The sequence below is a fragment of the Vanellus vanellus genome (assembly GCF_965231255.1).
Source record: "Vanellus vanellus genome assembly, chromosome: 8".
NCBI lineage: Eukaryota > Metazoa > Chordata > Aves > Charadriiformes > Charadriidae > Vanellus > Vanellus vanellus.
In genome coordinates, this window is record NC_138913.1 from 1,173,678 (window position 1) to 1,187,852 (window position 14,175).

The window sequence follows — 14,175 nt, forward strand, 5'->3', positions numbered from 1 at the left end:
CCTAAAAACAATTCCACACCCAACCTAAATTTGAGAAAGGCAGAGGTGTGTAAAATGGACACTCATAGCACGGCAGTGCTGAAAATGCTCAGCAGGCTACAGGTAGGCTGTTCGTGCTGAGCCGCCGGAGAGCATCCTGCCAGTCACCCACATCATCGGGTCCATTCAGCCGGCATCGCTGAACGTAACGCAGCTTCTTCCACTGTGCACCGTTGCCTTGGAGATACTTTGCATGCAGCAGCAGGTACGAGGTTTCCTTTGTGCCCGGGTTGGTGGTTAAAAGCAGTGTGCTTTTCTTCACCTGTTGCCACTTGCAGCATTTTGGCCCCTTGAGGATGCACGTCCCGGGCAGCACAGCAGCCGGGCTCTGTGCCCGCATCCATCCATCCGTCCGTCCTGCGCCATCGCGCTTCACAGGAGCCGGGGACAGGAGCGCTGGAGAAAGGGTGATGCAGGACGGGTATGAGACAACAAGGTACAGGTCACATTGCCCATGATTTTTTGCCCAACGCTTCTCTCCAGCAGTTCCGTAGTGCTTTTGGGTAGAAAACAGAAATTATTTGAGATGAAGCATGCAGTTATAATCATTGCTCGTCAGGGTGAACACAAGCATGTTGCTCTTCATATTGAGCCGTTTTGGGACCGGGAAGAGAAGGCGCTATTGAGTTTGAACTGCCACAGGAGCAGGAACTCAGGAGATGCTGTGCCTGGAGCCGTCCTGCTCCCTCCGGCATCCCTCCAGCCGGCGCCGCAGCCCGCTCCCCCCGCTCAGCCCTGCCTGCCTGGGCGGCTCCGGCAGGGCATGCCAACCCTGGCTTCGCTTTGGGCAGGAAAGAGGTTTCCATCGGGGTCTCCCACAGCCTGGGGGGCAGCTCCGGTCTCCGGGCCAGCACGGAAACGGGCGGCAGCTGCTCCCTCTGCGCTGGAAAGACATGTGAGCGCTTCTGAGGGGGGAAAGGGAGAGAGGAGAGTGCCCGCGGGTGAGGGTGGGCAGCCGGTGCCGACCTCAGCAGAGCCCTTCTCCGTGTGCTCTGCTCAGGGGGGGCTGTGCCGCGCTCGGCAACACAGCGTCCCCGCTCTGCCCCAGCCAAGGCCACCGGCCGAGGTGTCCCCGGCTCCAGCCCTGCGGGGACCTGCACTGTTTGGGGTTCCTGCTCTCCGTGGCTGTTTCTCTGTACAAGACACTGCGGACAAGTTTGACTCCCATTCAAATGCCAACCCCCCCTCTTAATGCTCAGTGACTCCAAACGTGAGGTTTAAAACGGATGAGTGCAGCAGTCTTAACTGGTTTGAGAAGCAGGGAGGGTCAGAGGTGGAGGGCAGTGCCTGCGAACAAACTTTAAACTACTGACGTGTGTGGGAGAGGAGGATGAGGAGGGATTGCTCTTCCTCCCTCCCCAGCCCTGCCTTCGAGCTGGTCCCCGCTGGCCACCGGCGCGCGCAGGGCTTCGCTGGGCGCAGGTCACGGCGCTCCGCGGGCCGGCCCCACGGCAGGAACACAGCCGCAGGCGGCGGGGGGGAGTGTTGGACTGCAGCACTGGGTATGCCGTTACCACAGGACTCGAGTTTGATGGTTGCCCGGTGTTTGTGCCGGCGGGTGAGGAAGCCGGGCAGTGCCGCGCTGCGCCTCCAGCGGCGTCCGCAGCCCACTGCTCTCGCACCGGCTGAAAGTCCTCTCTCTGATTCTCAACGTAAATCCTCCAGCTAACAGCTCGGGTGAAAGATACACCATTTATTCCTGTTCTGGGTGGCTGTGACCGATGGCTGGACCTGTCGGGAGAGAGGTTCCAGCTCACCGGGGTTCGGAGGCAGGGTCACTCCCCTGCCTGCCGGGGGGTGGGGAAGCAGAGGAGTTGCTTTTAAAGCTGGTGGTCGCCCACTCACTTCAGAAGCAATTTTGGTCCCACACCACAACTGAGACCAAAATGCTTATCTGCTATTGGGTTAAAAATGAACCAGCGGCAGACGTATCAATAAGGTGGCCTTAGGCCATACCCCCAGTGCTTAGAACTCTCCCAGGGCACAGTATTTATAATTCAAAGTAACTCAGCGGAAGCCAGTGGAACTGCAATGGGTTCCACCAGCTGCTGACCAAGTCCTCGAATACTTCTTGCTTTGTCCTCATTGTTGGGGTACTGTTGCACCTGGGTCAAAATGACTGATTCCTGTCAAACTCGCTGGGTTTTGTAGCGCAGACCACGGCACACGTGAAAAGCGGCCGCAGTGCTTGTGTGAATGAGACAAAGCTGTGCGTGTCGCACCCTTACGCGAGCGTTCACTTGCGTGGCGGGAAAGGGGGGACTCTCCTGCACCCCCTCGTCAGCCCCATGGTCTGCTGCTGCGTCCGGCCCGTGGCTCTGACCGCCCCAGCCGCGATCTTGCCTTAGTGGTTGGAAAGTTTCAAGTACACACGTGTAAGTGCAGTGCTCACGAGGGCAAACACGTGGGCTCACCTCTTTGGATGTTCTCCAGTTTGAATGTCCAACAACTCTTTTTTGTTTGACAAACTGCTTACACGCCCCTACCAGCAGACTAATCCCCTTCGTTAATCTGCCTCTTTCTGTCACCTTGTTTGGCTGAGAGAACTGATGTTAAAATAGACGAGGCTGTAAACAAGAGCGGCAAATGGTGCCCGAAACCTCCCGACGGGTTGCTGAGCCTCCGTGTCCCCATCGTCCCAGCCTGCGAGGAAGCAGCGGGTGGGATTTCGGCTGCGTGTGTCAGAGGGGACCTTCCCAGCGTCAGACCCTCCGGCCCGGAGGAGCCTTTTGTTTCCAGATGTGAGCCCTCAGCCTGCCTTTGGCCTTCCTGCTGCCTCCGCTGGATAACCCTCCCCAGGGCAATTTGCTGAACTTCGTGCCGAGCTGTCAGCAGTCCCCTCCGCGAAGGAGGGACCCTGGGGGGATTAGTGCTACCACAGAGGCTTGGCGCAGACCTTCAAACACAACACACACGTGCAGCTTCGCTTAACACTAACAAACCACTGAAGCGACCCGTATATTTGAATAAAATGTTTGTGAGATTTTAAGTATTCTCGTACCATTCATACCCGGCCTGAGTCATCCTCATTTCCAGGGCGTTGGGAAGAAACGAGCCGAAGGCCTTCGGGGGGGGGCGACGGGGCCGGCTCAGCCCCCCGCAAGAAACAGCACTCTGCGACCCCCCGCGGGAATCCCTCCCCTCCCCTTCCCACTTCCGTGCCAGCCTGGGGCCGGAGGAAAAAGGCTGGAAACATGGGGGGAAACCACCATAAATTCCCACGACTGTCCGATGGGGTAAAGGATTATTTAAGATTTCAAGGAACTTTGACTCTTCTTTATTAATTTGGTGCAAGGAATTTTAAATTGTCTTCTGCACAGGCTCTCAGCTGCCCTCGTTAGGGACTGACTTGAGTTTGACTCAAGTCACTGAATGTGGACTTACTGTGCTGCCCCTTAAGCCTTTGTGACCGAACAGGGGCTGAGCAGCACAAAATTTGCCCCAGTGCAAGAAAACCAAAGTAAAGCCGGGCTGGATTTGTAAGCCATTCACTGAAGTTAATGAGGGTCTTTTTCCAGTAAAATAAAATTTAGCTCCACGTGATTGAGCAATCCCAGAAATGCAAAGACGAGACAGCACAAAACCAAACACTTCTCAGGGGTCGATTGCTAATGTGCCGACGGCGGTGCTAACACTGGAAATATGAAATGAAGTACAGTCTGTGACCTCACCTACATTTCTGGCTTATTCCCATGGCCAAAGCAACGTCTGAAATGGATTGTCTGAGGTTAAAGTAACGCCGGTGGCGGTTCCCGCAGCTCACGTGAATCGGGCTCCGCAAGCGCCAGTCACCGGGCGAACCCCTTCTTTGTCCCTTGGATGTGTGAAGCGTGTAAGTCTGTTTTCCGGAAACATTCCTTCACCTTCGCTCTTCTCCAGCAGTAGGTATCTCAGCTGGAAGGTCTCCAAACAATTTAAACAATCGCTTTTCTAATTATCTTCTCCCTGGGAGATGAGGGATGCTGGCTGGGGACAGTGCCCCGCTTTCACCGCGACGGCTGCTTGGGGAAGGCGACAGAAATAACCTGCCCTTCTCTCCCGAGCGCTCCCGCCAGAAGGGACCTGTTACCTGCAGGGACGTTTGCGCCTGAGTTCTCCGCTGGGATAAGCAATCGCAGAAAAGCTATCACACAAACAGCTGATGGGTCTGGCTCTCCCTATATGCCATCAGCTACGAGCTTTGCTCGAGCACAAAGCTTGGCACACAGGCGCTGCAATGGCAGAGGAAAAACGACAAAAGGCGGTTCTGTTTGGCTGAAGGTGTTTCAGACGCTGTCTCTCTCCCCCGGGGACTCAGAGCAGCTCCGTACCAGTGGCCTCTTGCCGCATCGCCCCACCAGTGTCCCGCGGAACCGCACCGCGTCCCAGTGCCCGCGCAAGCACCGAACACCCACGTCCCTGACTCCTGATCCCAAAAGCATTAACTCAAAGGTGCTTAAATAGACACTTAATGATGACATTTCAGTACATTTAGACTGGCTCAGTCAGTGCACTCTCATTTGTTATTCTGTAGACGTGTCTACTTGAATTTAGCACCACATTAAAATACGAGCTTTCAGATTTCCCAACATCTGTCACAATTATTTATTAAGCGTGAGACCCGGCGCAGCACCGGGGACCGCGTTCAGCCCACAGTGACTGATTAAGCTCCCCGTGCCCGACTCCCACTCGCTTCATTCTCTGCCTTGATAACGTGAAGGTGCTGCACACTGACATCAGTGGAGCAGCAGTTTATGTTGATACCCAAAGAACTTTTATAAACGGTAGCTGTTAATTAGTTTTGTGAACTTTGCTTATTTTTTTTGTGTCTCCACATCACGTGGAGAGCTAAAAATGTTCACCCGTCTCCCGGCGAAACGTAAAGTTGTAAGAAAAGCGGGTTGGCACTCGCTAATGTCTCCTCCTGACGGCCGCCCGCCTGGCTGCGACGGAGGCGCTCAACTGAGGCAAAGACCTTCATTCCGCGAGAGCCGTTTGCGCCACAGCAGTCCTACAGCTGCAGCTCCGCACAGACGTGCACAGCCGGCACCGCAGTGGAAAGTGGGTTTCTTTGCTTTCCCCTCCCCTGGCGGGGGCGGCTGTGCTGGCCGTCGGTGAGTCTCACCTCCGACGGGGAAACTTTCAGACGGGTCTCCTCTGGCTGATGCAGACACTGACGACGTCTGCCCTTCTCCCCGGTGGGAAAGCGGGGCCACGTCCAGGCAGCAGTGCGGCTCCCCGGCTTTTGTCCAGCACCCGCGGCTCTGTCGCTCAGGGGCCACGCGCCGCAGACACCCCCTCCCCACTGCACCCGCTGCCCGGCGCTCGGGCCCGTGCCTGGCAGGTGAATGTACAGCGCCGGGTACTGCTGGGTGCCGGCTCCCCCGGCGCCACCGCAGCAGCTTCAGCAGCAGCGCTCAGGCGCCGCCGGGATTCCTGGTCTCTCCGCTTCCACTGCTCCCAGCCTTTGCCTGCCCCGGGGAGATAATTTGTGCCACGTCATTAGTTTTTCTATGGGGTACTTGCACCATCCTGGAGCTGAGATCTCATAAAGAGCCTAGATTTGATGGTTTGTCCTCAATCAAAGTTCAGGAATTTAAAAAGTCCATGAAAGCTGTAGAGAAACAAAATTTTTAAAGGGAATGAAGTATAGACAGAATGTAAACAACGTCAGGAATGAACTTCCATACATAAAGAGTCAGAACTGCTGAGAAAGACAAGCCCCACGTCGCTCTTAAATCGCAGCTGCACCGGAGGTGAAAGGCCGGAGCTTTTATCCACTTAGCTCCCAAGCCGCTGTGTGAAGCACAAGTACAAACCCATCTGCTCAGCAGGCAGCGCGTAAGAACCGAGTCAATTAGTGCCACGTTATGCGACTTTGGGACCTTTATGCATTTGGTGGAAATCATCTGCATTTATTACTTGCTTAAGCAAATAATACTACCTCCAGCTTACATTCCTAATAATTATTTTTTTCAGTTTGCTTCTGTAATAATTAATCAAAGCACTGCCTTCTTAATGGAGTGCAAACACCGTGCCACCCATTTATCTGTCCTATAGCAGCAAAATGGCATTTGCTGTCTTAAGCAGGAAATGAGCAATTAAAAGGCAACGGGAGGTTATTTTTTATTTCCCTCTCTCCTCTAGAATAATAAACATGTCAGAGTGTGTGTGCTGTGTGTGCTGATCACTTGGACAATTGGATGGGAGGCAAATAGTCCTTAAACACGATGGCAATAGATGTGTCCATTACAATTTGAAAAACTCCATTAGCTTTTCAAAATAACTAGGTTTATGTCTTTTCCAGAGCACAGGGTAAGCAAAAACCTTTTAAACTAATCAATAAGAAGTAAAATGAATTAATTTTCCCAGTCTGCTTCAACATGAAGGGATGCAACTGTGCAAATACATACAATTGATCATTTAGCTAAAGCTAAGCTGATCATAAAGCTAACAGTTGTTGATACATGGTGTTCAGCGCATTAATCCCAACCTGTTCAAAATTCCTGTCAAAAACAGTAAGCGGAAAAGACTAAAATCAATTTGGCTTGTAAAAGGCATTGGCACAACGGAGGCTGTCCGCAAAAAGTACCTGGCAGTGCCTTTTGAAGGATGCGTGCCTAATCTAGGAAGAAAACTTCAAGAAAAAGGTCGCAGCCCAAATAACAGTTCTCAGCTGTGACAGTGGTATCAAGCACAGACCCCTAGCTTCGTCCCTGTTGACTTTTGGCACCCCCAGAGAGCACTGCAGCCCGAGACGACGTTCATCTTCAGAGCTTCATCCGCCCGAAGCCCAGTGACATTCTTTCTTGCCATCGGTTGAGTAGTGAGGGTCTCTGGCAGTCTGGCTTCTCACATAAGCGTCTTCCATAAGCGTGTAAAAGGGATGGATCCAGGTGTGAATTCATGTCTGCAGAGTCGTGCACCCACAGACTCATATTTAGGTTGCCCGTGGCTCGATCTGGCCCCGCTCCAGTGAAGACGTGGAACAGCCGCGTGGCTGTGGTTGCGCCATGCTGAGAAAAGGGTATTGCTTTGGTGCAGCACCTCTAGTGCAAAGGTTGGGCTTCTGGATTGGATGCGTCCTACCAGCTTGGAGCGCAGGCAGAGTAAGCTTGGGCCTGGCTTTCCCAAGTTAGCAAAGATGTATCCTCCAGTTCTCCCCCCGGGGTGGACGGCGTGCCTGGGTGGGTTGTAGCTCCGTTGGTCACCCCCCGCTGCTGCCTATCCATGGTGGGATGGCTGGTTGGTAGCTGACATAGTGCCTGTACCTCTCTGAGCACACACGGCATGAGGCTTATTTGGTGTGGAGAAGAGGAGGCTGAGGGGAGACCTTCTCGCTCTCCACAGCTCCCTGACAGGAGGGGGTAACGAGGGGGGGTCGGGCTCTGCTCCCAAGGAACAGGCGATGAGACAAGAGGGAATGGCTTCAAGTTGCACCTGGGGAGGTTTAGGGTGGATATTAGGGAAAATTTCTCCACGGAAAGGGTTATCAAGCACCGGCACAGGCTGCCCGGGGCAGTGGTGGAGTCAACCATCCCTGGAGGATGACGACTCCACGCCAGGCAGCCGTGGTGCTGAGGGACGTGGGTTAGTGGTGGACTTGGCAGTGTTGGGTTAATGGTTGGACTCGATGATCTTAAAGGTCCCTTCCAACCCAGACGGTTCTATGACTCTCTACTTATATACTATACTGTACACTACAGCCACCTACGCCTCCAGTGGCGATGCAGAGACCCGTATCAGATCCACAGCCCACACAAATACCGAGTGAGCCCGTGCTTGCATCAGCCCAGCAATATCCTGGTACACCTTCGCTGCCAGGGAAGGTTTCCCTGTCCCGAATCCCGATACATCGATTTTGGCGCCCAGCGGCACCAGGTCGCAAGGCAGCAGACGCACAGCAATGGTGCTGAGCACTCAGCCCCTTCTCTGCCGCACGTTCCTCCCTCCCTCCCTCCCGGCCCGTCCATGGCACGCTGTGTTAACTAAGCCGCAGAAAGCATTTTTGTGAGATAAACGGGGACACTTGCACAGACAGGCCAGTTGTGCTCTTGAGCGAAGTGTTGGGCAAGTCCAGAGGAGGGGGTGGCCAGAGCCCCAGGGCCAGCGCATCGCCCCTCGCTGCGGCCCAGCGTACGGTAGGGCGGGTGAGATGGACATCTGCGCTCGCTTTCTATCCACTCATCTTGGGTCAGCCTCTTACTTTAGGAAGGAACATCATTTAAGCTTGTTAGATCGCATAATTTATGCTATTGGAAAGCAGCAACATAAGCATTAACAAAAAATATGTCCACAATCTTTAACAGATCGTTGTTAAGAACTATATGAATAATACCCAAACTTTGCACAGAGCAAGTGATTTTACCCGCATTTGTCCTAATTGCTGAACACAGTTTAAAGGTGTCTGTACTCAGTTTTACCAGTAGTGAAACAATATTCAAATGTCAGTCCAAAAATTAATTAATAGATATCCATGGTATGTAACGAATCAAAGTACTTTTCAGCTGGATTTTGGACCCCAGCTCTGCTGTTTCTGCTTCAGCTGCGGTAGCCGAAAACCTCTCTCCCTCTCATTTGTGTCCCTAAGCAAAACAATTCTCCTGCTCTCGGCTCAGCCTGAACTGCAGCCGCGCTAATGACGAGGAGGGAGGGGAGAAAAGCCTGTCAAACGGGATTATTCACGAGAAAAATAGCTAAGTGGATTTAAAATTGCAACCTGTCACTGCCTTCTGCAAGTCATTTAGGAATAGCTGGGAACTAGAATAACAATTTTATCGGGAACAGAAAACCTAGGAAAGAAAGAAAAAGGGGACTTATGGGAGGAGAGGGAGGGCCCCGGCGGTGGGCAGCGGTGGGGGGGGGTGTTCGGGTCAGGGCAGCCCTGGGGAATCGGGGGGGGGGGGGAGGAGGGGGGTGATGACTGTAATTCCCAGAAACAGGATAGCAAAAGACATAGAGAATACAGGATTTTATATGTATTTTTAATGCGGAATATATAGTCTATTAAATGTAGAATGATTTATAATATGTATTACATATAGAAATACACAATCTCTAATATATTTGTATATTTAAATGACTTGCTTGTTTTTATTTATTTATATATTTCTATATTTAAATATACACTTAATATTTGTGTATGTAAATAGATAACACCCTGATCTCTATTTTTATATACACATATATATGCACATATATATAACTTCCTTAAACTCATTTGTCCCGAGGATTGGTCCTGTGATGGCAGAAACAGTGCTGCTTTATTCCTCTTCGCCTCTTCCCTTTCCACCCCGAAGGCCGCTTGCAGGCAGGTTAAGGAGATTTCAGAAATCTCATGAAATAACTAACTGACGATAACCACAGTTTAATTCTCCAGTGCTCCAGTCCTTCCATAGCCTCAGAAACCCCCAGCCCTCGGGCAGCTGCCCAGGAAGAGAAGGCAGCCTGCAGGTCAGGAGTTTTGCCCCTGTCCAAGAAGATCTTTGTCTAGAAGAACTGCAGCGCGTGCCGGGGATGTGGCATTCCGTAACTACTGATGGCGTTCTGTAACTACTCTGGGGCCCAGACTCTAATATTAAAATATGGTAGAATATTTTAAAATCCTTAGGTTGTCTTAAAATAACCATGACGGGGACAATATAATGCTTGAGCAGGAAGAATATGGACGTATTGGTGCTGACGTGCTGGACAGGAAAATAAAGCGAGGACTCTTGCTGTTTCCAAAGATGACGTGAAAGTGGTGAGAAGCTGTGAAGGCCCACGTTCTACATTCTCCTTCCATAAGCTCTTCAAAAGAAACAAATGGTGACAACACTGATAATCTTACAAAATACGACTACGATCTCTTTATCCCGGCCAATGCAGATATGAACGTTCATCTTCTGAAATTTATGAGCTTCGGGCAATTTGAAAGCTGTTCCTCTTGGCCATAGGAAGGCTTTCTTGCACTGAATGAGGAAAAAAAGATGCTATCCTTCTGTATCAAAAGTAACAAAAAACCTATTAGAAAATGAGAGAGAATGACTATAGCTATCGTTCAGAGACAGGAGAGGTGAAAATCTCTCAGCATGGAGTACTGCCTCCAGCTCTGGGGCCCCCAACATAGGAAAGACACGGAGCTGTTGGAGCGGGGCCAGAGGAGCCCCCGGAGATGCTGGGAGGGCTGGAGCCCCTCTGCTGGGAGGACGGGCTGGGAGAGGTGGGGGGGTCAGCCTGGGGAAGGTCTGGTGGGAGGCGCCACGTGTCCCTGCCCCGGGCAGGCGGTGGCACTGGGTGGTCTTCAAGGTCCCTTCCAACTCTAACCATTCTATGGTTCTATGATTCTACGATGTTGAAGATATTCCTAGGTTCGAATTAAAGAATAGTATGGACAAGTGCTACAAAAGTTCAGGCATGACCCAGGTCTCATATCTAGATTGCGGGTGGATAAAATTTGAAAGTCTTTAATCACAAACCAGCATGACTCAGGCTGATTTGTACGGCCGGGCAGATGCAGGACGCTCCCGCACGCTCTGACAACTCACCGTTCAGTGGAGATGTGACCCCTCTTCCAGGCCTAAAGAGCAGGTCTCGGTCGCTCTGGCCGGAGCTGGAATCCCCGTGGGGCTCCTGCTGGGCTGGAGGCGCTGCAGGAGCAAACCAGCTCTCTTTCTCCTCTGTGCAGTCACTTGAAAGGTTCTATTCATTTAACGATGTGACCCCGCAATGAGAACACGAACTGGGAACAGAAACGAGAACATGAGCAAACCCGGTGATTAAACGCTGATGCTTATTAGGCTGTGCTCTCCTACCCCCCGCAGCGGGCTCTGCGGGGGAAAGCCGGGACCTCTCCGCCGCTGCCACCAACGGGGCTCAGCCACGTACATCGCATCACAGGGTATCGGTCCTGAACCAGCCCTGAACCAATGACCTAATCCCATTACCAGTCCTGTGAGTCATTCAGCTCCACCAGGAGCAGCTAAAGGATTTTGTATTTAATGAAAGCATACAGGAAAGGCAGAGTGTGTTTGTAATACACTCTCATTATCTCCGCAGAGGTACCGATAGCGGAAAGAAGTCTTACAAGTCCCAGAGCTCTCTTGCTCAGGCTGAAGATGTAAGAAAAGCATAAACAGCGTAAGCTGCTGGTCCTCCCCGAGACTGGGTTCTAACCCTGAATTCTCTCCGGGCGAACTGGCGCTGAGGGTGAGGGTTTCACTCGAGCGGCAGTATCGGACCGGACTTCCTCGTAGCTTTGAGACATCTACAGGGGATCTGCCCCGAAGAAGCATAAAACAGGAAAGCAAACAAGAAAATACGTTCTTCAGGAAATGACTAGTGCCAGGAGTTCTCTGGTCTAGCTTTACAGCTCTCTGAGTGAAATCTTGTGGATTTTGTCCAAAACAATGGAGAAGGAGAGCCCATTCGGTTACTCTGTGTACTGCAATAATTTCCTCCTTGAGCTCAAACTGTCGTCTTCTGATGAGCAAACACACCACAGCGTTGCAAATGAGTCCCTTGAGAGAGAATGCAGAGAAAAAAAGGCAATTTAAACAAGGATTTCATTATTTGAGTGAATATTAACTCTATTTCATAAAATCAGAGCAGAAAATGTTCTGCTGTTAGAAATTTCTGGATGAATCAGTTTTAGACGCTATTAGGCAATTATTTCATCCCAACCACCTGCTTTTCATCGGTAATTGCTGTGCTGAGGCTATACTCCGTAAGGGTGTGCAGTTTCCCGTCTCTTCCCTTCGCAGGCCTTTTGCCCGTGTTGCTGTTTGTTTCTCGACGGGCGCCCGGGCGGCACGAGGCAGAGCGGTCCCGAGACCCCCAGCCCGCGCCCGGAGCGGCACAGCACTTCGGCGGCCTCCCCGTCCCGCCCGGACCGTATTCCCCCCAAACTCAAGCCTGCTTAGAGCTCACTCAAGTATTTTACGCAGCACGGTGCAAACTTGCTTCTTGCGAGTCTCGGCCGCTTATCTGCTGTTATTTTGCGTGCGCAGAGAGCAGAGCATCCGGCCCTCACAACGGCGGTACCGTCAAACCTTGGACAGAAAAACATAACCGGGAGCCGTAAGCACTGTCTCGCTTTGACCGAATGCCACAAAAATGACCGTCGGCAGTTTGAATTTGGTAGGACTGTTCAAGCACTGAGGTATCTATCACACCTCCTCGTGCCTCGCGCTGTGCTCGGGGCAGGGCAGGACCCGCTCTCGTTTTACTGTTTAACGGAAAGTGGCCGCTTTGACTTTTTGTTTTGTACTATGAGCTGCGTGGACAGCGTGTCCTCTGTCCTCTCAAACGGTTCCTTTGTCATTAATCAAATTCAAATGTATGCCTCAGCCGCTCTCTCAAATCCTCATCCATGAACTATGAAGCGGCAGTGGTTATCTGCTGAATTAAGTGGTTCGACTAAAAGAATCACATATATTGTTTCCAGTCAATGGACACTATGAATAGATTTTATGTAAAATCACTGGGAATGCATAAGCCATTTTGCCAAATGTTATGGAATTTCTTATCCCAGAGCCTCTGTGAAACGTAATTTATGTTCAGATACTGACAACTGAATCATACTCGGCGTTTATGTAGTGCTTCACATATGCAAACTGCCATAAAACATTAATTAAGCAATAGATTTCCTAATGCTGCAAAAGCGCCCTTACGTGGGGCTCGGTGTGTGAAGCGATGGGGGTTTCCCGGCAATGCGTAAATACTATTTGCAGAATTTCATTGTACTGTGAGTTTAGTTATAGGCAGAGCTGTAACATTCAACGGCTTTTTACATAGGGTAAGTAGGAGTAGGGGCGGTGGTTTGGTCTTTATCTGCACCAAACTTTACTTTTAAATGTTACTTTTGCTATTAATATGTTATTTTCAAAATGAAGTAATTGCAGTAAGAACACAGTCGTCTGTCTGTAGGCTCGTGGTCCATCTAGAATGAAGCGGCAATACTGCAGTTTATCGGGGTTCTGTTAACGTTCCAGATGACTTTTACTCCTTTTTCACAACCTGTTCTTTCATATCTGAGAACGTGCGGAGGAGATGCCCTCTTCATGCCCAAACCACCACGGGCAGTCCCAGGCAGCGACCGCGTTGTTTGTGCCACCGCTGCGTCTGACCGGTGCCGCAGCCCGGCACGTAGTGGCAGCCGGGGCAGCAGTTCCCGGAGCGGGACGGGGCAGCACGCCGCCCCGACATGGATGCCCAGGGCATGTGTTTGAGCACATTGCATCCAAAATACTGCGAAAGAAGCCCTGGGAGCTCTGGGGCTCGCTGCGTACGGCACTGCCGGCGGTACGGCACGTGCGTGCGCCCCACCTGCACACAGACACACGCGTTTGCAAAAGCCCCTCTCTGCCCTGAGAACCGTACCCTCCAAATCGGAGTAACTGAGTGAGGATGGACACGTGGTGGGACAGGGGAACGGGAAGACAATGGCTACCCGGAGACAAGACGAGGTTTATGCGGTGTTGTAAATGTCCTGTGTAAACGACAGCAGAGCTTTAGCCGTAGTATCTATCCCATGGCTTAGCAACACCGTTACAATAAGCACTCATTTGACCTCTGTAGCCGAAATCTTAGCAGATCTCATGACTCAAAGTATCAGGCCAGGATGGACGGGGCTTGGAGCAACCTGGGCTGGTGGGAGGTGTCCCTGCCCAGGGCAGGGGGGTGGAACAAGATGGTCTTCAAGGTCCCTTCCAACCCACACCCTTCTGTGATTCCGTGATCCAGACACAGATTTGGGTTCGCCCGTGAAGCTAAGCATCGCCACTACTGCAAACTTTCATTCTTCGTCTTTGTGTCATCTTTAATTTTGGCCACAAAAACATCTGCACTGGAAATGCAGCATTTATTTTCATCTGTTTCTTTGTACAGTTTTTATTATCAGGTCAGTGAAAAGAGCACTTGGATGCAGCCCCAGCACCCATCCCCGTCCCCGGCCGGGCCGGGCAGAGCCTGCAGCTCCTCTCTCTCCAGGAACCACTGCAATTCCCTTCAAATATTCCCCCACAGGTACAGTCCAAGTACACTCCATACCATTAAAAGAATTAAATGACTTCTGTCCCTATGGTGATTGAAAGATGAGGAATTTGAGAGCATTACCTATTTTTTCCAGCTATAATCCTACTTCTCTCTTAAAATGTCTTACATGAGTCACCGCTGCCT

General features: G+C 51.5%; 1 long non-coding RNA gene across 1 annotated transcript; it reads right to left on the reverse strand.

Moving 5' to 3' along the window:
• Positions 1-9,081: 9,081 nt before the first annotated feature.
• On the reverse strand, positions 9,082-11,370 carry LOC309675087. Its single transcript, XR_014269450.1, has 3 exons — positions 11,084-11,370; positions 10,545-10,738; positions 9,082-9,968 (listed from the first exon to the last, which is right to left on the reverse strand). It is a non-coding gene; the product is annotated as an uncharacterized lncRNA (long non-coding RNA).
• Positions 11,371-14,175: the final 2,805 nt, after the last annotated feature.